This window comes from Jaculus jaculus, chromosome 1 (assembly GCF_020740685.1).
Source record: "Jaculus jaculus isolate mJacJac1 chromosome 1, mJacJac1.mat.Y.cur, whole genome shotgun sequence".
NCBI lineage: Eukaryota > Metazoa > Chordata > Mammalia > Rodentia > Dipodidae > Jaculus > Jaculus jaculus.
The window spans coordinates 315,289,849-315,310,426 of NC_059102.1; the positions used below are offsets into that span (position 1 = coordinate 315,289,849).

A 20,578-nucleotide genomic window follows, 5' to 3' on the forward strand; every position below is an offset into this window, starting at 1 on the left:
TTAGGCTTCATAGGCAAGTACAGAACCGCTAAGCCATCTCTCCAGCCTGATAACAAAATTTTAATAGAGTCCAGAGTGGTGGCACATGCCTTTAGTCCCAGCACATGGGAGGCAGAGGTAAGTGGATCGCTGTGAAACCACCTAGTGAATTCCAGGTCAGCTTGGACTAGAGTGATACCCTATCTTGAAAAACCAAAAAACCTTTTTTTTTTTTTTTTAATAGAGAAATTAAGGAATGTTGATAAGAGAGGTGAGGGTGGGCAATAGTAAATTTTATTAAGGAAATATAGGAAAAGACTTCTGGGAGAGTGGGAGGGGGTCCTGAAAGAAAGAAAGAGGAGGTGGCCAGATAAGGGGCTTGAGGATGGGAGAATATGATAATGTCTCATTAAAGGGAAAATTGGGCTGGAGAGATGGCTTGGCGATTAAGCACTTGCCTGTGAAGCCTAAGGTCCCTGGTTCCAGGCTCAATTCTCCAGAACCGACATTAGCCAGATGCACAAGGGGGGGGTGCATTTGTCTGGAGTTTGTTTGCAGTGACTGGAGGCCCTGGTGCACCCATTCTTTCTCCCTCCCTCTATCTGCCCTGATTGTCACTCTCAAATAAATAAATAAATAAAAATAACAAAAAAAATTTTTTTTAAAGGAAAACTTGCTGGGCATGGTGGTGCGCACCTTTAATCCCAGTACTTGGGAGGCAGAGGTAGGAGGATTGCTGAGAGCTCAAGGCCACCCTGAGACTCCATAGTGAACTCCAGGTCAGCCTGGGCTAGAGTGAGACCCTACCTCAAAAACCCCAAAATAGGGCTGGAGAGATGGCTTAGCGGTTAAGCGTTTGCCTGTGAAGCCTAAGGACCCCGGTTCGAGGCTTGGTTCCCCAGGTCCCACGTTAGCCAGATGCACAAGGGGGTGCACGCGTCTGGAGTTCGTTTGCAGAGGCTGGAAGCCCTGGCGCGCCCATTCTCTCTCTCTCCCTCTGCCTGTCTTTCTCTCTGTGTCTGTCACTCTCAAATAAATAAATAAAAAATTTAAAAAAAAAACAAACCCAAAATAAATAAATAAATAAAATAGTATAACAATCCTGTCGGGCATGAAGATATTCCAGAGACACGTGAGCCCCATCTTGAAACAAGGGACTCCAAGAGAATGGAATTTCCCCTCAGGGATCTCATGCTAGGGGAAGAAAAAGGCTAGAGTCTGGGGGAACTCATCTTCTGGAAACATTTCATCCAGTGTTACTTTTCTGACCACCCTGCAGGAGACTGGAGCTAAGATGAAGACGGTCTGGGTGCACCTTGACTGGTCTGCTTAGCTATGTGTGCTTCTGGCCCTCTGCTTAAACCCAAGCCTGTCAGGAACCAGAAGACAGAGTTTTTTTTTTTTTTTTTTTTTCTGAGGTAGGATGTCACTCTGGCCCAGGCCTACCTGGAATTAATTATGTAGTCTCAGGGTGGCCTCAAACTCATAGTGATCCTCCTACCTCTGCCTCCTGAGTGCTAGGATTAAAGTCATGCTCCACCATGCCCAGCCGGAAGACAGATTTTGGAGGTTACGGGATCTCTCTGTCCTTCTTCCCAATATAGTCACCTTGAATATATTTCCTTTCTTTTCTTTCCACTATTATTTGTTTAATTGCTTACTAAGGGTGGGTGGAGCCTGGGGAGGTGGCTCAGCAGTTGAAAACGACTTGTTTGCAAAACCTGCTGGCCTGGGTTTGATTCCCCAGTACCCATGTAAAGGTGATGCATGCATCTGCAGTTCTTTTGCAGTGGCAAAAGGCTCAGGTGCACCTATACTCTCTCAAATAACAAAAAACTATATAAAAATGATGGGTGCCTTATCTGGGTTTATTAGGGCTGTTACAGCCCAGATCCTGGCCCTCAATAACTCCTGTAGCAATAGACTAACAGGACAAAAATGATTTCTTTTTTATTTGTTTTGTTTTTTGAAGTAGGGTCTTGCTCTAGCCTAGGCTGACCTGGAATTCACTATGTAGTCTCAGGGTGGCTTCGAACACATGGCGAAATCCTCCTACCTCTGCCTCCTGAGCGCTGGGATTAAAGGCATGTGCCACCACTCCTGCCAAGAAAAACAATTTTAGTTACATATATATTCATGGGAATCTCACAAAAAAGTATGGCCAAATACCATGGTTAATCCTTGGAAACCCCTTTGTACAAATGGCCTGGTCAGTGGTTGTTAATATACTTTGCTGGAAGCCGGGCGTGGTGGTGCACGCCTTTAATCCCAGCACTCAGGAGGCAGAGGTAGGAGGATCGCCGTGAGTTCGAGGCCACCCTGAGACTACATAGTGAATTCCAGGTCAGCCTGGGCTAGAGTGAGACCCTACCTCAAAAAACAAAACAAAACAAAACAAAACAAAACAAAACAAAACAAAACTTTGCTGGAGATAGAAGCAGCTTTTCTTGCCTGGACAAGACTAAGAAGAATTTTTGTCATAAGGAGAAAATCCTGCTTTACAACTCAAGAGAATAGTCTTATGGGAAGAAGGTGAAAAGAAATACAATACTTGCCAAAACTGTCAATAAGCCAAGCATGTTGGCACGCTCTTTTAATCCCAGCACCTGGGAGACAGAGGTAGGAGATCACTGTGAGTTCAGTGCCAGCATTGGCTACAGAGTGAGTTCCATGTCAGCCTGGGCTGCAGTGAGACCCTACCTTGAAAAAAAAACCTGCCAATAAATAATTTTTAAAATAATTTATTTTCTAATTTTAAATTTATTATTATTATTTATTAACAACCTCCAGGATTATAAACAATATCCCATGGTATGTCCTCCTTACCCCCCACTTTCCCTTTGAAACTCCATTCTCCATCATATCCCCTCCTCCTCTCAGTCAGTCTCTCTTTTATTTTGATGTCATGATCTTTTCCTCCTATTGTGATGGTCTTGTGTAGGTAGTGTCAGGCACTGTGAAGTCATGGGTAACCAGGCCATTTTGTGTCTGGAGGAGCATGTTGTAAGGAGTCCTACCCTTCCTCTGGCTCTTACATTCTTTCTGCCACCTCTTCTGCAATGGACCCTGAGCCTTGGAAGGTGTGATAGAGATACTGTAGTACTGAGCACTCCTGTCACTTCTTCCCAGCACCATGATGCCTTCTGAGTCATCCCAAGGTCACTGCCATCTGAAAAGAGAAGCTTCTCTAACCAAAAGTGAGAGGAGCATTAATATAAGGGTATGAACATTAAGAGAAGTGCTTACTGGGCAGTTTGATAAGCATAGTATATACATTTAGCCAGATAGCAGCAGATGTTATAACCCTAGGCCTCATGACTATCCCTGTTTTAAGTTTTCATTATCAGGGATGTATTCCCTCCCATGGAGGGGGCCTCCAGTCCAATTAGAGGGCAGGTGTTTCCACCATGACAGACCAATAAAAAATTTTTTAAAAAAGCATCATGAAGCTGGGTGAGGTGGTGCATGCCTTTAATCCCAACACTCAGTAGGCAGAGGTAGGTGTATCACCATGAGTTCAAGGCCACCCTGAGACTACATCATGAATTCCAGGTCAGCCTGGGATAGAGTGAGACCCTACCTCAAAAAGAAGGGGGAGGGGGTGCTGGAGGGATGCTTTAGTGGTTAAGGCCTCCAAAGCCAAAGGACCCAGGTTCAATTCCCCAGGACTCACATTACCCATCTAGGTGCACATGTCTGGAGTTGGTTTGAAGTGGCTGGAGGCCCTGAGTGCCCATTCTCTCTCTCTCTTTCTCTGTCAAATAAATAAATAAAAATATTAAAGAAAAAGAAAGAAAGAAAGAAAATGTGCTGGGTGTGGTGGTGCACACCTTTAATCCCAGCACTTGGGAGGCAGAGGTAGGAGGATCGCGTGAGTTCGAGGCCATGAGACTATGTATATGTAGTGAATTGCAGGTCAGTCTGGACCAGAGTGAAACCCTACCTCGAAAACCCAAAATAAATAAAGCATCAGGAAGGCTGGGGAGATGGCTCAGTGGCTAAAGGCACTTGTTTGGAAAGCCTGCTGCTCTGGGTTCAGTTCTCCAATGCCCATGAAAACCTGATGCATGAAGCAGTACATGTATCTGTAGTTCATTTGTAGTGGCAAGAGGCTCGGGCATGTCAATGCACTCTTTCTGTCACTCACTCTTTGCTCACAAATTAATTAAAAATTTGCGTGGTGGCAAGCATCCTGTAATCTCAGGAAGCACTAGGGCAGTGGAGCCAGGAGAGTCACCCTAACCATCAGGTACATGATGAGTATTGACTGAGCATCACATTGTCACCTGGGGTCACCCATGGCCTAGTGTTTTGTGTACATGGGTGGGCATGTGTCATGGTGTGTGTGTGTGGAGGGAAAAGGACAACCCTGGGGTGTTTGTTGATCCTCTCCTTTCACCTTGTTTGAAATGGGGTCTCTTGTTATTTGGGAACATCAGACTAACTGGCTCTCAATCTTTTTTTTTTTTGTTTGTTTGTTTTTTGTTTTTTCGAGGTAGGGTCTCACTCTACCTCAGGCTGACCTGGAATTCACTTTGTAGTCTCAGAGTGGCCTTGAACTCACAACGATCCTCCTTACCTCTGCCTCCCAAGTACTGGGATTAAAGGCATGTGCCACCATGCCCAGCTTAGATTCCACTTTATTTATTTATTTGAAAATGACAAACAGAGAGAGAACAAGGCAGATAGACAGATAGAGATAGATAGATAGATAGATAGATAGATAGATAGATAGATAGATAGATAGATAGATATAGAGATAGATAGATATATATATAGAGAGAGAATGGGCTCTCCAGGGTCTCCAGCCATTGCAAACAAACTCCAGACATGTGCACCCCCTTGTGCATCTGGCTAATGTGGGTCCTGGGGATTCGAGCCTCGAACCAGGGTCCTTAGGCTTCACAGGCAAGCTCTTAACCACTAAGCCATCTCTCCAGCTCCTAGCTTCCACTTCTTAATGGTACATGTGTGTAAAGAGAACGGAGAGCTTGTGGGTGACATCTCTGGATTCTAGCCACCATATTGGAGTCTAATTGCAAGAGGACGTGTGTGTGTGTGTGTGTGTGTGTGTGTGTGTGTGTGTGTGTAGTTTTGGACAATGGGTTGTGAGACAAATAGGTGTATTTCGCTTCTAAGCAAACACAAAGAAAGGTCTGCGTGGTCTTCCAGATCTGTAGAATCTGTGATTCAAATCCATGGTGACATACTCCTTAGCGAGCTACTCCACAGGGACACTTACCCGAGAGAGTGAGGCACACAGAGCTGCCCCGCGGACTGCATCAGCAAGCATTAAAGCCCTGTTGTGCAGTCGTCGGAATTAGGCAGTTTGTTGAGGTGGCGCGATTTAATTGGTCCATTCTCATTAAAACATGTGGCTGGTGTTGTTACTGTGGCCCTGAACCTAACACTGGCACTGCTTCTGCAACTCTCCCTCTGGCTTCCTTCCTCATTTGAGCTGCCCCTTGATGCTGCTGTCTTCTCTACGTAAACTTGGCCTTAAATACTATTGATGCACATCACAGCTTTTACTTCAAAGGGAATAAGAGAGAGTTTATTCTGGAGCCAAATACGAGTGACCATGGTCTGGGAACATGGATTCAGGTTGCCCCAAATAACATGTTTCAACATAGAACTGGTTTCATGACATTTTTATAGTTTTTTTTTAATAGTTCATGAAGTTTTTATGGTCACAGAGCAAAATAAAGTCATAAATCAAGGCATTTTTCAAGTACAATGGTGGGAGCGTCAGGTAGGTAGATTACAGCAAAATGAGGAAAGCTATTTGGGTTTTAGATGCTATCTGCTGACATTCTTAGCTTTTGGATTTGATGGAAGCTAGCTAAGTCAATACATTCCAGAAGTTTTTTTTTTTTAATTTTTATTTATTTGAGAGGGAGTGTGAGAGTGAGAAAGAGGTAGAAAGATATAGAGAAAGAGAGAGAGAATGGGCATTCCAGGGGCTCCAACTGCTGCAAAAAAACTCCAGACACATATACCACCTTGTGCATCTAGCTTAGGTGGGTCCTGGGGAATCGAACTTGTGTCCTTCAGCTTTGTACGCAAGAGCCTTAACTCCCAAAGGGTTGTTTTGTCTGATCATTGAAAGGATGTTAGGTCAGATACAGAGATGGACAATGAATGAGTATTAAGGACTAAAGATACCTTAGGATAATTTGGCCTGGATCTTCAACATTCTAATTTTCTATTATAATGAAGTTTTTTTGGTTTTTCAAGGTAGGGTCTCACTGTAGCCCAAGCTGACCTGGAATTCACTATGTAGTCTCAGGGTGGCCTCGAACTCACAGCAATCCTCCTACTTGTGCCTCCTAAATGCTGGGATTAAAGGCGTGCACCACCACACCCGCCTATAATGAAGTTTTCTGAAGTAGGGTCTTACTCTAGCTCTCAGGCTGACCTGGAATTCTCTATGTAGACTCAGGGTGGTCTCAAACTCATGGTGATCCTCCTACTTCTGCCTCCTGAGTGCTGGGATTAAAGGCGTGTGCCACCATACCTGGCTATTTTATTTATTTATTTTTTTTTGGTAGGATCTCTCTCACTCTAGCTTAGGCTGGGTTGGAATTCACTATGTATTCTCAGGGTGGCCTTGAACTCATGGTAATCCTCCTATCTCTGCCTCCCGAGTGCTGGGAGTAAAGTCATGTGCCTCCAACGCCTGGCATTCTTGTAGAATTTTTTTTAATATAGGTGTGGCTTTTGTCTGGGAACTTCAGCTCAAACCTGGTTGGGCCTGTAACCTTAGACTCCCTCATGGCTGGTGCCCCTACAAGGTAGGACTTGACCTCCTCTAGGATCTGTCACAGAAAACAGGAAAGTTGCAACCAGGTGATTAAAGATTCTGTGACTAAACTGGCAAAGGGGGGGCTGCCCTGGGGTGTGATTTAGAAACAATATAAAGGTGTTTGAAAAAGAGTTTGCTGATGAGAGCAGGTTATATGACATAGGGGTGAGGTTGAAGAGAGAGAGATCAGTTAGGGAAATGGTGGTGTAGTTGTTCATGCCAAAGGTGGCAGGAATAGTAATTAGATCTGTGTAATCCTTTATAGCTAAACTTTCACTACACCATTGCTCATTAATCTTTGCAATCCTATTAAGATAAGCGTTTTCTCTCATTACAGCTTGAAAATCCAGTCTTGGGCTGCTGATCATAATTATTAAGAAGTCAAACAAGTACTTTGGTTTCATTCATCAGTTCATTCAAGCAGTCTCACTTAATTCATACCCTCCTTTGTCAAATCCTGCTAGACTCGTGTGTGCAGAGCTGTGTAGCATGGAGCGCATATAAAAAGAATAATCTCTGCCTGGTGTTTTTGGGGGTGGTGCTCTTTGCTGTAGCCAATAAAAAAAAAAAATACTCTTTGGGGGTGAGTGTAATGCCTAAAGGCTTTTGCCAAGATAATAAGAACATTTACAGAAGTACACAAAGGGATCCAAACAAGTAATGTGCAATATATATGTATTTTTTTCTTTCTGGTGCTAAGCATTGTATGGAGGTACTGCTACATGCTAAACAGGTGTTTAACTACTGACCTGCATTCTCAGCCCCTCAAATATGACCTTAACTGTTGTAAAAATTTAAATGATTCTGGAAACAGTTTGAGTTATGCTGCACTATAAAAAATGTACAGTCATCCACACTTCCTGAGCTTAGTGGCTGTGGAGCCAGAGACAAGGCCCCGGGCTGCCCGCAGCCTGGGGAGTTCCCTTTTAGATCCTTACTTCACAGAAAGGAAGCAAGCACCTTAACCCAGATTTGTTATATCTTTTTTTTTTTTTTTTTTGGCTTTTCAAGGTAGGGTTTCACTCTAGCTCATGCTGACCTGGAATTCCCTCTGTAGTCTCAGGGTGGCCTTGAACTCACAGCAATCCTTCTATCTCTGGTCCCCAAGTGCTAGCATTAAAGGCATGTGCCACCATGACTAGTGGGATTTGTTTTATCTTAATTTATGTAGTGTGTGTATCGTGTAGGGTACACAATAGGGTCTTTTGCCCCTTCAAATCAACACTAGACATGTGCCACTTTGTGTCTGGATTCATGTGGATGCTAGAGAGTTGAACCTGAACTGTCAGGCTCAAAGTCATTTTTATAACAATTTAGGGCTGGAGAAATGGCTTAGCGGTTAAGGTGCTTGCTCCTGAAACCTAAGGACCCAGGTTCAGTTCTCTAGGACCCACATAAGCCCGATGCACAAGGTGGTGCATGCTTCTGGAGTTCGTTTGTAGTGGCTGGAGGCCCTTGGGTGCCCGTTCTCTCCCTCTCTGCGCCTCTCTTTCTCTCTCTCTCTCTTTTTTTTTTTTTTTTTTTTTGAGGTGGGGTCTCACTCTAGCTGAGGCTGACCTGTAATTCACTCTAGTCTCAGGGTAGCCTCGAACTCATGGCAATCCTCTTACCTCTGTCTCCCAAGTGCTGGGATTAAAGGCATGCACCCATGCCCAACAATATATATATATGTAATTTCTTTTAAAGGATAATCAAGTTAAGTGTGGATTAAAGAATCCCAGCAGAGGTAGGATTCCTGTGAGTGATTTTCCAGGTCAGTCTGGGCTAGAGCAAGAGCCTACCTCGAAAAAGCAACAAAACAAAACAAAGCAGGTTAATTTTAAGGAAGAAGTTTAAAGTAGATATCTACCTTCCTGATATTACCAATTTTTACAGCAGTCTTGGAAGTTTTTTGGGAGAATCTTACCCAGAAACTTCATTGTACAAACTTGGTCTAGTCTAGGACGTAATTATAGGTCTAAGCACACATTGCTCCCAACCCTCGGATCTAAGCGCACTTTATCCCCAAAGTACTTGCTTTCACGAAAAGGCAGTGATAACCCTAAATAAAACATGCTCGAACTGAAGATCTATTTTTAAACATATGGTATTAGCCTTGTTTTCACAAGGCCTCAAAAAATTGGGTTTAGACTCAGAGTTGTTCCTCTCCACGGAAATCTTTAGTAAAAGGCGAAAGATTTATACGATCTGAAGAGAAACCAGAGTATGCCAGCTCGTTCCCACATACAGTTCTCTGCTGACTGTCAATCCTAGAACACCAATGGTGACTATTTATCCAAGATAGGCAGTGTCTTCTATATTTATCTCAGATATATTTGTGAAAGTATGCTCATATTTTTTTAAGAAACAAATTAAAAAAGATAAAAAAGAGCTGACCTATTTAATTTACGATCCCCGTGCAGTGCATTGTGGGTATGTAAATGACGCGAAGCCGCAGCCCGCGGGTTTCCGGAAACACCTGGAAGACGTCATTCTTCTCCCCGGGCGGCCGGAGTGCCACGCCAGGGGTTGCAGAGAAAGCAAGATTTTTTTTTTTTTTATTGCTATAATTTACATTTCAAGTAAAAAAAAAAAAATTCTCGAAAAGCAGAGCGTGGTGGCGCACGCCTTTAATCCCAGCACTCGGGAGGCAGAGGTGGGAGGATTGCCATGAGTTCGAGGCCATCCTGAGACTACCTAGTGAATTCCAGGTCAGTCTGGGCTAGAGTGAGACCCTACCTCGAAAAAAAAAATTTTTTTTTTCTTAAATTGCGAAAAGACTGGGGGAGTATCTCAGTGCAGAGCACCTGTCGATCCTGCATGGGGCACTGGGTTCCATCTCCAGCACCAATAAATAAATACATATATATAAATAAGGAAGGTTTGGGAAAAAAAGAAAAGTCCACAGGCTGAGGCTTTCGTTCAGTGATAGAGTACTTGATTGCTACGCGCAAAGCCATGCATTTGATCCCTCTAAGATCTGTTCAGCTGGGTATGGTGGCAAAGTCTTTCCTGTTAGCACTAAGGAGGCTGCGGCAGAAGGATTATAAATTTGAGGCTAGCCTGGATTTACAAAGTGAGACATACTTAAACAAAAAAAAAGTGGGCGTGGGATCGCCCGCCTTTAATCTCAGCACTGGATTAGGAGGATCGCCGTGAGTTCGAGGCCACCCTGAGACTACATAGTAAATTCCAGGGCAGCCTGGGCTAGAGTGAAAAACTTCCTTGAAAAAAGAAAACACACACACACACATTTAGGGCTGGAGGGATAGCTAAGTAGTTGGGGCACTTGACGGCAAAGTCAAAAGGATCCAGGTTTGATTCCCCAGGACCCAGATAAAGCCTAGGTAAAGCACAAGGTGATGCATGTATCTAGAGTTTGCCTGCAGTAACTAGAGGCCCTGGCACACCCAATCTATTTCTCTTTCTGTCTCCAAGCAATCAATCAATCAATAAAATATTAAAAAAAAATTAAAAGAATAGTAACAGCCCAATGCCCAACAGTTTTGTCAAAGTAAATAAACCTAGGATATAATGTGTTCTGTTTGTTGATTTTTTTTTTTTTTTTTTTTTTTTTTGCAGTATTTGGGGAATGAATTTGGGCATACTAGGCTCTGTTACCAAGTTACATCCCTGCCTTCTTTATTTATATACATATGATTGGCTTGGCTGGCCTGAAACTTACTCTGTAGCCCAGACTGTCCTGGAACCATATAGTTTAGGGGAGTCTGAAATTCCTGTCCCAACCTCTTGAGTGCTGGAATATCAGGTGTAAGCCTCCATACCCAAGTTGCAGGAGCTAATTTTGAATGGTATGATGAAAAGGAAGTTTTTTGTCATTATTATTATTATTATTATTATTATTATTATTTTTGAGACAAGGTCTCATGTGGTCCAAGCTGGCCTGTAACTCACTATATAGTGGAGGCAAGGTCTTACTCTAGTCCAGATTAACCTGGAACTCCTGCTGCAGCCCAGGCTGGCCTCAGATTTATGGTGATGCTTCTACTTGAGTTTCATTTTTTTTTTTCGAGGTAGGGTCTCAATCTGGTCCAGGTTGACCTGGAATTAACTCTGTAGTCTCAGGGTGGCCTTGAACTCATGGCGATCCTCCTACCTCTGCCTCCCGAGTGCTGGGATTAAAGGCGTGCGTCACCATGCCCGGCAATTTGAGTTTTTTGAGTGTTGGGATTAAATGTGTGAGTCCCCAGGCCTGGCTTTCTCTATTTGCTTAGATATCTTTTCCTTTTGTTCTTTTTGTGACCCACTAGTTTAATTATGACTACTTTCATGAGCCTGGGTGGGGAATTATTTGCCAGAGCATGGGTAATTTACTGGTGATTACATACCTAAAGTTTTGGAGACAGGCTGCTACTATGTTCTCTGGCTGACCTTGGGCTTGCAATGGTCCTGCCTCAGCCTCCTGAGTGCTGAGATCATAGGTCCATACCACCATGCCCAGCTTAAAGTATAACATTCATCCAAACAACATAGTATCAGTGCAAAAACAGGTGAATTGATGTTTTAAAAGAACATATTTAAGGGCTGGAGAGATGGCTTAGTGGAAGCCTGAGGACCCATGTTCCATCTCGCTACAGATCCCACATAAGCCAGACACACAAAGGTGAGGTAGGCACAGTGTCACACATGTCCACTAGATGGTGCAAGTGCTGGCATTTGATTTCAGTGGCCGAGCCCTGATGCACCAATTCTCTCTCTCTTGCTGATAAAAAGAAAAGAAAGGAAAGGAAAGGAAAGAATGTGCTTAAACCAGTGTGGTGGCGCATGTCATTAATCCCAGCACTGGGGAGGCAGAGGTAGGAGGATTGCCATGAGTTCAAGGCTACCCTGAGACTATGCAGTGAATTCCAAGACAGCCTGGGATAAGGGGAAACCCTACCTTGAAAAAATGTATACAAATACAAAGAATGCATTTAAAGCTGCTGGTGGCTTTTAATCCCAGAACTGGAGGGGCTGAGGTAGGAGGATTGCTATGAGTTCAGCCTGGGCACTACTGAAAAGCATTAGGGTAGGTTGGTATATCAAGTGCTTTTCTCATTGTTGACAAAATACCTGACAAAAGAGAATGAAGGAAGGAAAATGTTTCTTTTTTAGCTCATGGGTTAAGAAAGGATACAGTCTTGCATGAGAGGAAGACATGGTGGTAGGAATGTTAGTCAGTTGTTCACATTGTATCTTAGTGGGAGGGTGTGTCAGCTGGCCACATTGTACCTGTAGTTGGAAGGTGTGTTAGATGGTCACACTGTATCTGTGGTAGGAGGGTGTGTCAGCTGGTCGCATTGTACCTGTAGTCAGAAAGTAGCAAGAGATGAATGCAGGTCACTCACTTCCTTTTTCTTTTTTTTCTCTTTCTCTTTTTTTCTTTTCAAGGTCTCACTCCAGCCCAGGCTGACCTGGAACTCACTCTGTAGCTCCAGGCTGGCCTCAAACTCATGGTGATCCTCCTACCTCAACCTCTTTTTTTTTTTTTTTTTTAAATTTTATTTATTTATTTATTTGAGAGTGACAGACACAGATAGAAAGACAGATAGAGGGAGAGAGAGAATGGGCACGCCAGGGCTTCCAGCCTCTGCAAACGAACTCCAGACGCGTGCGCCCCCTTGTGCATCTGGCTAACGTGGGACCTGGGGAACCGAGCCTCGAACCGGGGTCCTTAGGCTTCATAGGCAAGCGCTTAACCGCTAAGCCATCTCTCCAGCTCATCCTTTCTCCTTTTTATGCAGACTGAAACTTCAGCCCATGGGATGCTGTCACCCACATGCAGGGTGGTAACCTCAGTGAAACTTCTGTGGAAACACCCTCACAGATATGCCCAGAGGTGTGTCTCACAGGTGATTCCCAATCCTCTCAAGTTGGCAGTGAAGATTAGCCACCACAGCTGGCATATGTGTAGAATAGAGAATTCTTGTTAGCACACACAAGCCATCCCCTGGGGAATATGGACTTCAAAGGGGACCAGAACTCTTACAATGGGAGGAGATGAAAGCCAGAGGGATTTATGTGCCATTAATGCCAACCCTGCATGACTCACTGGCTGGTGACACACCCTAGGAAAGGATCAGTTATATTTAAGAATTCATGATGTATACTTGTATTATGATTATTTATGAGCAAGATCTATTATTAGAAATCATGACTGGAGAGATGGCTCAAGAGTTAAAAGCACTTGCTTGTGAAGCCTGATGGCCTGGGTTCAATTCCCCAGTACCCATGTGAAGCCAGATGCACAAAGTGGTGCATTTGTCTGAAGTTCACTCGTAATGGCAGGAGCCTCTGGCATGCCCATTTTCTCTCTCTCACTCTCTGCCTCTTTCTCTCTGTTTCATAAATAAATAAATAAAATATATTAAAAAGAAAAAAAAAACAGGGCTGGAGAGACAGCTTAGCAGTTAAGGTGCTTGCCTGTGAGGGCCCAGGTTTGATTCCCCAGTACCCAGGTAAGCCAGATGCACCAGGTGGTACATGTGTCTGGAGTTCATTTGCAGTGGCTAGAGGCTATGTACCCTTTCGCTCCATCTACTTCTTTCTTTCTGTCTGAAATAAATATTAAAAAGAGAAGAAAACACATAGTTTAGGGTGAAAGGGCTATAATATATGTAATTTATTCTGAAGTGATTCAGGAAAAAAGTGTGTGTGAAGAGAGAGAGACTCAGGAAGTGAGAGAATGCTAAAGTAAATAAACATGATAAAGCAAGTGGGGCCAAAATGTTGTCAAGTAAATCGAGGTAAAGGATGTGTGTGTTTATGTATTATTTTATTTTTGCTCCTTTTATTTTTTGGTGACAGCTCAGGTAATATTTTATTTTTATTTATTCATTTGACAAAGAAAGAGGTGTGGGGTGGGGAAGAGAGAGGATGAATGAGAATGGGCGCGCCAGGGCCTCCAGCCTCTGCAAACGAACTCCAGACGCGTGCGCCCCCTTGTGCATCTGGCTAACGTGGGTCCTGGGGAATAGAACCTGGATCCTTTGGTTTTGCTCCAGGTCGTCTGTGTTTTAGGGACTGAATGTTTCAGGGCAGGAAATCCATGGCCTCTTGAATATTTCTGGGTGGGGCTATTCCAGGCGGTTCTAGAATACCCAGAAGCCCATCATTTTTAGGTTTTTAGGTTCGCAAAGTTCCCAGTCAAGAAGTGAAGAACAAGCCGGGCGTGGTGGTGCACGCCTTTAATCCCAGCCCTCGGGAGGCAGAGGTAGGAGGATCGCCATGAGTTTGAGGCCACCCTGAGACTCCCTAGTGAATTCCAGGTCAGCCTGGGCTAGAGTGAGACCCTACCTCGAAAAAACAAAAACAAAAGCAAACAATCAAAAAAAAAAAAAAAAAAAGGAAAAAAAAAAGAAAAAAAGAAAAAGTAAAGAAAAGAAGAAGTGAAGAACAAGCTGTTCATCTGTTTCTCTTCCCTGGTCGCTTCTTGCTGTTCTTCTCTGTGGCCACCAGAGGGTGCAATCACTCCCGGGAGTTCCCTCAGCTCCCGTGGGGCAATGGAGCGAGTAGAGATAGGCGGAACTCAAGTCCGGGTCAGAGGGCAGGTCCTGCCGAGATGTGTAGAATGTATGCTTCCCAGACAGCGGGGGATGCCTGCTGAAGACAGACGTCTTGCCCCTCCTGGATTCTGGTTGAAGCTGAGGTCTGACTGGGGCCTCCTTGATGTTTTATTTTACTTTATTTTTGTTTTTTCGAGGTAGGGTCTCACTCTAGCTCAGGCTGACCTGGAATTCACTATGTAGTCTCGGGATGGTCTTGAACTCACAGCAATCCTCCTCCCACTGCCTCTCGAGTGCTGGGATTAAAGTGTGCGCCACCACACCCGGCTTGATATTTTATATTTATTTATTTGACAGAGAAAGAGGGAGAGAGGGAGAGGGACAGAGAGAGAGAAGGAGAGAGGGAGGGAGGGAGGGAGGGAATGACTGCAAAACGAACTCTAGTCCTGTGTGCCCCCTTGTGCATCAGGCTAACATGGCTCCTGGGGAATCGAGCCTGGGTCCTTTGTCTTTGCATGCAAACACCTTAACCACGAAGCCATCTCTCCAGGCCCCTGGGGGCCTCTTTGTGTGTGAGGAGATGTGAGGAGGCTCAGGGTGAGGAGTAGGGACTGTGTAGCCTCTCAGCCCTTCTTGCTTCTGTGGCTGTGGTGTCTGAAGTCCAGAGGGATCTGATGGTCAGTGCTCACCAATATGTATCCTACTGTAGCCCAATAGTGGTAGTTCCCATTGTCACTGACAATGTGACATATGTTCTTTCACTTGATCCTTATGAATGTAAAGTTTATCAATGATATCATAAGGATATCAAGTGTCTTAGATCTCTTCTGTTTTGTTTCCCAGCTCCATATCCTTGGAAGCTTCTCCCCAGAGGACATCCCAGACACCGTGGGGCTTTTCATATTTTAATTGGGGTGCACAAAGAGCTCCTCACTCAGCCCACCTGTAGCTGGACATAGCAGAGGCAGCCATGGCTTGATCTAGCTATGCTAACTGTATGGTTTGGAACTGGAAACCCCAGGCACACTTGGAGACAGAAAATATGGAATACCAACAAAGAGGAGATACATTATAGCAATCCATGGCTCAGGTTTCTTTGAGTTCCTCTTGCAAATTGACACCTACATGTGGCTAGCTACATCTGGAATGCCATCTTCAGTGGCGAGTTCAAAGGGAGCCAAAGGGGCTGGGGAGATGGCTCAGTAGATGGCACAGCAAGCATAAGGACCTGCTTTTGGATTCCCGTGACACACATAAAAGCCTAGTGTAGTGATAGCAGCACTGGTGAGGCAGAGCCAAGATGACCCCTGGGGCCTGAGGTTTAGCTAGCTCAATCTGCGAGCTCCAGGTTCAGCAGAGTCTCTGACTCAAAACTCAGAGAACAAGATGGTGGCCAGGCGTGGTGACGCATGCCATTAATCCCAGCACTCGGGAGGCAGAAGTAGGAGGATTGCTGAGAATTCGAGGCCACCCTGAGACTACATAGTGAATTCCAGGTCAGCCTGGGCTAGAGCGAAACCCTACCTTGAAAAACCAAAATAAATAAATATAAAAATAAAAAAATAAGCCTGGCGTGGTGGCGCACGGCTTTAATGCCAGAACTTGGGAGGCAGAGGTAGGAGGATCACCATGAGTTCAAGGTCATCCTGAGACTACATAGTGAATTCCAGGTCAGCCTGGACTAGAGTGAGTGCCTACCTCGAAAACCCAAAATAAAATAAAGTAAAATAATAAAATAAATAAAAAAGAAAATAATAAAATAAAAATAAAATATAAAATAGAAGATGAAGAGTGATTGAGGAAGACACCTAGTGTTAACCTCTTGCCTTCAAATGCACATGAATAAATGTGCACATGCACACACACTCACCACAAACATAGGAACATATATATAGGTACATGCATGCATATCACACATGTATACATGCAGACAAAGAGAAAGGGATGCAAAGAACTGTCTGTGTAAAGAGACCTGGGCTGGCCTGGCTCATGAGCAGGGTCACATGGGTCACACTGTTTAGTCCAAAATGCTGTCCTGATTTGACAGTCCCTAAGCCAGGCTGAGTGAGAGGAAGAGCTGCTCATGTATATCCAAGCAGTGACGAGAGAGGATCCTGAGAGTCCCACAGAGAGACACGCACCCTAGAGGTCGTGCCAAGAGAGGGAGGGACTACAAAGAAGGCTATAGCCTTTATAGCATCAGATTCACGTTCTCAAGGGGAAGACCTGCTTGGTTTCTAGATTTGGCCGGTGGTCCCCAGGGCCAGCCTACCTAGGCAGTGTACTACTAGACAGTAGTCAGCAGGGGGCACTGTGGATCAGTTTCTATCAGACACAAGTTCTATTTCTTCCAAGAGTGCGCTTCTTGTGCCAGGGCGAGGTGGCATGTGGGGTTGCAGCTCCTAGTTCTCTTTGGGCCTCAATCTCTAATTGAAACTGCCTAAATCAAAAAAATCTAGCTTTGGGCTGGAGAGATGGCTTAGTGGTTAAGGCATTTGCCTGTGAAGCCAAAGGACCCAGGTTCAATTCCTCAGGACCCAAGTAAGCCAGATGCATAATGTGGTGCATGCATTTGGAGTTTGACTATAGTGGCTGAAAGCCCTGGCATGCCCATTCTTCTCTCTGTCTCTCTCTCTCGGCCTCTCTTTCAAATAAATAAAAATTTTAAATAGAGCCAGATGTAGTGGTGCATGCCTTTAACACCAGCACTCAGGAGGAGGCAGAGGTAGGAAGATCGCCATGAGTTTGAGGCCAGCCTGAGACTATATAGTATGTCCCAGGTCAGCCTGGGCTAGAGTGAAACCCTACCTCGGAAAACCAAAAAAAAAAAAAATTTTTTTTTTTTTTAAACAAAGCTAACTTTCTTCTATCCTGCAGTATGATTACACCAATTCCAGTTCAGTGAACCAATGACTTTATTGGGGGGGGGGGCATCACTTCCAGAACATAAAGAGAGGTTACTTATAGGAACATGGGGCCCCCAAAACAGCCACTCTGATGGAAATTCCTGTATCAAAATTACTCCTTGGATGCTCTTCCCTCAGCCTTGGGATGAAAGCTTACTTACAGAGCATGGAGATCCCAGACACCATCTCAGTGGAGCTCGTTCTTTGTTCCTAGATCTTTTATTCACTATATCATCTCCCATAGGTCACGATCACAAGACCTTGTGTGTTATTGTCTACAGCTGGCACAGGGGGCATCTAAAGCCCAGATGGGGGCTGGAGAGATGGCTTAGTGGTTAAGCGCTTGCCTGTGAAGCCTAAGGACCCCGGTTCGAGGCTCGGTTCCCCAGGACCCACGTTAGCCAGATGCACAAGGGGGCGCACGCGTCTGGAGTTCGTTTGCAGTGACTGGAGGTCTGGAGCGCCCTTTCTCTCTCTGTCTCTGCCTCTTTCTCTCTCTGTCTGTCTGTCACTGTCAAGTAAATGAATAAAAAGAAACAAAAAAAAATTATAAATCCCAGGTGGGGGTCTGATGACCCTACCCGCACAGTCTCTTGTGAGCTGTGTGCTTTTGATAAAGTTGCAATAGTTGTTTGCACCTTTCAATGTGAAGGAAATTTGCCATACAACACCTGCACCAAACTATTTGTTGACAACATCTCTGGCAACGTTGGGAAGGTCCGCTTATGATGTAAGAAAGCACACTGGTTATGGGTGCAGGTTGTCATGGGTGGCCACAGAAGGAGGTGATCAGGTGGTCTTCTGAGGGGTCCGCTGCTGCCACTGCCTCCTTATTTGCAGCTGAGGCTTCCAGACTTGCTTGGGGTTGAGCTCTTGCCGCTGGGCTGTAGGCTGAAGTGAGGGTCCCATTTTTTTTTTTTAAATATTTTTTTTGTTCATTTTTTATTTATTTATTTGAGAGCGACAGACATAGAGAGAAAGACAGATGGAGGGAGAGAGAGAGAATGGGCACGCCAGGGCTTCCAGCCACTGCAAACGAACTCCAGACACGTGTGCCCCCTTGTGCATCTGGCTAACGTGGGACCTGGGGAACCGAGCCTCGAACTGGGGTCCTTCGGCTTCACAGGCAAGCGCTTAACCGCTAAGCCATCTCTCCAGCCCGAGGGTCCCATTCTTGTTCTTAGTAAAGACTGATTTGTATGGCACTTGGTCAGTTACTATTAGTAGCTTTGCTGTTTTCCTTATTACCTCATTCATGCCATTTCATAACTCTGGGCATGCCAGGGCCTTTGGCTACTGCAAATGAACTTGAGACACATGTGGCACCTTGTGCATCTGGCTTATGTGGGTCCTGGGGAATTAAACCTGGGTTCTTTGGCTTTGCAGCAAGTGCCTTAACTGCTAAGCCATCTCTCTATGCCTTCATTCCTTTTTAATCGATCATATATATTAATACACACAATATATGAGCAATATAGCTATTCTGCCTAACATACAAGCCAACACTTTGTTTATATACTTGTCTGTTGAGGAATGCTTGGACTGTTTTTACTTTTTGGGTCTGTGACCAAGCTAAAATGAACATTAATGTGCAAATATCTGAGTTCCTGTTTAATTAATTTATTTGAGAGAGAGAGAGAGAGAGAGAGAGAGAGAGAGAGAGAGAGAGAATGGGTGCACTAGGGCCTCCTGCCATTGTAAACAAACTCCAGAAGGATGTGCCACTTAGTGCATCTGGATTTTTGTGGGCGCTGAGGAATTGAACCCACACCAGCAGGTGTTTCAAGCAAGCACTTTTAACTGTTGAGGCATCTTTCCAGCCCTCTTGTTTTCAATTCTTTTGGGTATATGCCAAGAGTGGAATTTCTGGGTCATATGGTAATCCTATGTTGAATTTTATGCGAAATGCTGTAGTAAGTTCAAATCATTCCATGTTCTTCTGCAGTCTCATGGTGTTCTGAGCCCAGGGGATGTATCCCCAGGGATACATGGTGTTGAGACACAGGAAGTTTAGGCCATGTTTGTACTTCCTAGAGCTGTTGTGACTGGGATCCTGAGATGGACCAAGAGCTGACAGACAGGGAGGCTTTGGGTTGGTTCTTTCTACAGATGCCTTGTATTTCCTCCACACCAAGAATGGAGTCATCTACCTGACCTTCTGTGACATGACCACTGGGGTTGGCAGCTGGACCCTGGTCACCAGTGTACATGAGAACCACTTGCCTGGGGTGTGCATGGTGGGCGATCGCTGGTCCAGTCAACAAAGCAACAGAGTAGAGGTGGATGGCAACTGGGCCAACTGCAATACTTTAGGGTCTGCAGAGGCAGCTGCAGGTGATGACTACAAGGTTGGTGCCACTTTGCAGCCAGCCAAGAAGGGTGTAGACTTACATACAGCCCAAGCTTGCGGGAGGCAAGGTCAGAAGGTGGCCTGTGGAGATAGGGCTGGAGAACAGGAGGGAAATACATATCTTAGACTCCCGTTTCCTCTCAGTGAGACTCTTAGGGACCTGAGTGTTGATGGGGAACCATCATCTGTTAGAAGTGAGGGTGTCTAACATGCTGGCCACGTGTCCACCTGGAACTGGACTCGTTCATCTTTTGCTTCGTGGGACCTCCTGGCCTGCTCAGGCTCATTGTTGACTGCTTTCCAGAACCTTGTCGACTTCAACATCCAGGCCCAGGACTTGGGCCTCCGGCATGTGCCCAGCCACACTCCCATGCAGGATTGGAGGAACAGCTCTCTGCTGAGGCTTCTAGCACCTGGGACACAATCTCTTTGGCCTCTACCAGGTACACAAGGGTGCTGGCTGGAGCTGGTTTATATGGGTGTAATGACAAGCAGGGATTTGGAGTTGGATAAGAGCCATGATTCCATGGACCTAATTTCATGATTCCATGGACCTAATTTCATGTTCTCCTAGGGGAAGAGAGAGAGAGAGAGAGAGAGAGAGAGAGAGAGAGAGAGAGAGAGGGAGGGAGGGAGAGAGAGAGGGAGGGAGGGAAGGAGAGAGGGAGAGAGGGAGAAAGGGAGAGAGGGAGAGAGGGAGAGAGGGAGAGAGAATGAGAACTATGGTGTTGGAGGAAGCAGTTTTGAAATAAGTTCAGTTACTGAGAAAGCATTTTTTAACAGAATAAAGTGCTTCACTTATTGACTCTTGCTGTCTGCCTCTTGCTGTCAGAAGAAGTCATTGCAGGATTTGTCCAGCTCAGAGTGTTTAACAATGAGAGAGCAACCAATGCCTTGTGTCCTGGAGTAAGGGTCAGTGGATGCAACACTGAGCATGTGAAGCTTTGCACATAAGGGGTTTATGAGTAAGGTTGGTTTGGCGTGTGTGTGTGTGTGTGTGTGTGTGTGTGTGTGTTTTGAGGTAGGGTCTCACTCTAGCCCAGGCTGACCTGGA

The 20,578-nt window shown here is 45.0% G+C and overlaps 1 non-coding gene and 1 pseudogene across 1 annotated transcript; one reads left to right on the plus strand and one right to left on the minus strand.

Annotated features, from left to right (window-relative positions):
* Positions 1–1,520: 1,520 nt before the first annotated feature.
* LOC101604044 lies at positions 1,521–20,478 on the plus strand (annotated as a pseudogene).
* Positions 8,876–8,991, minus strand: LOC123458081. The gene has a single exon (XR_006635381.1). It is a non-coding gene; the product is annotated as a U5 spliceosomal RNA (small nuclear RNA).
* Positions 20,479–20,578: the final 100 nt, after the last annotated feature.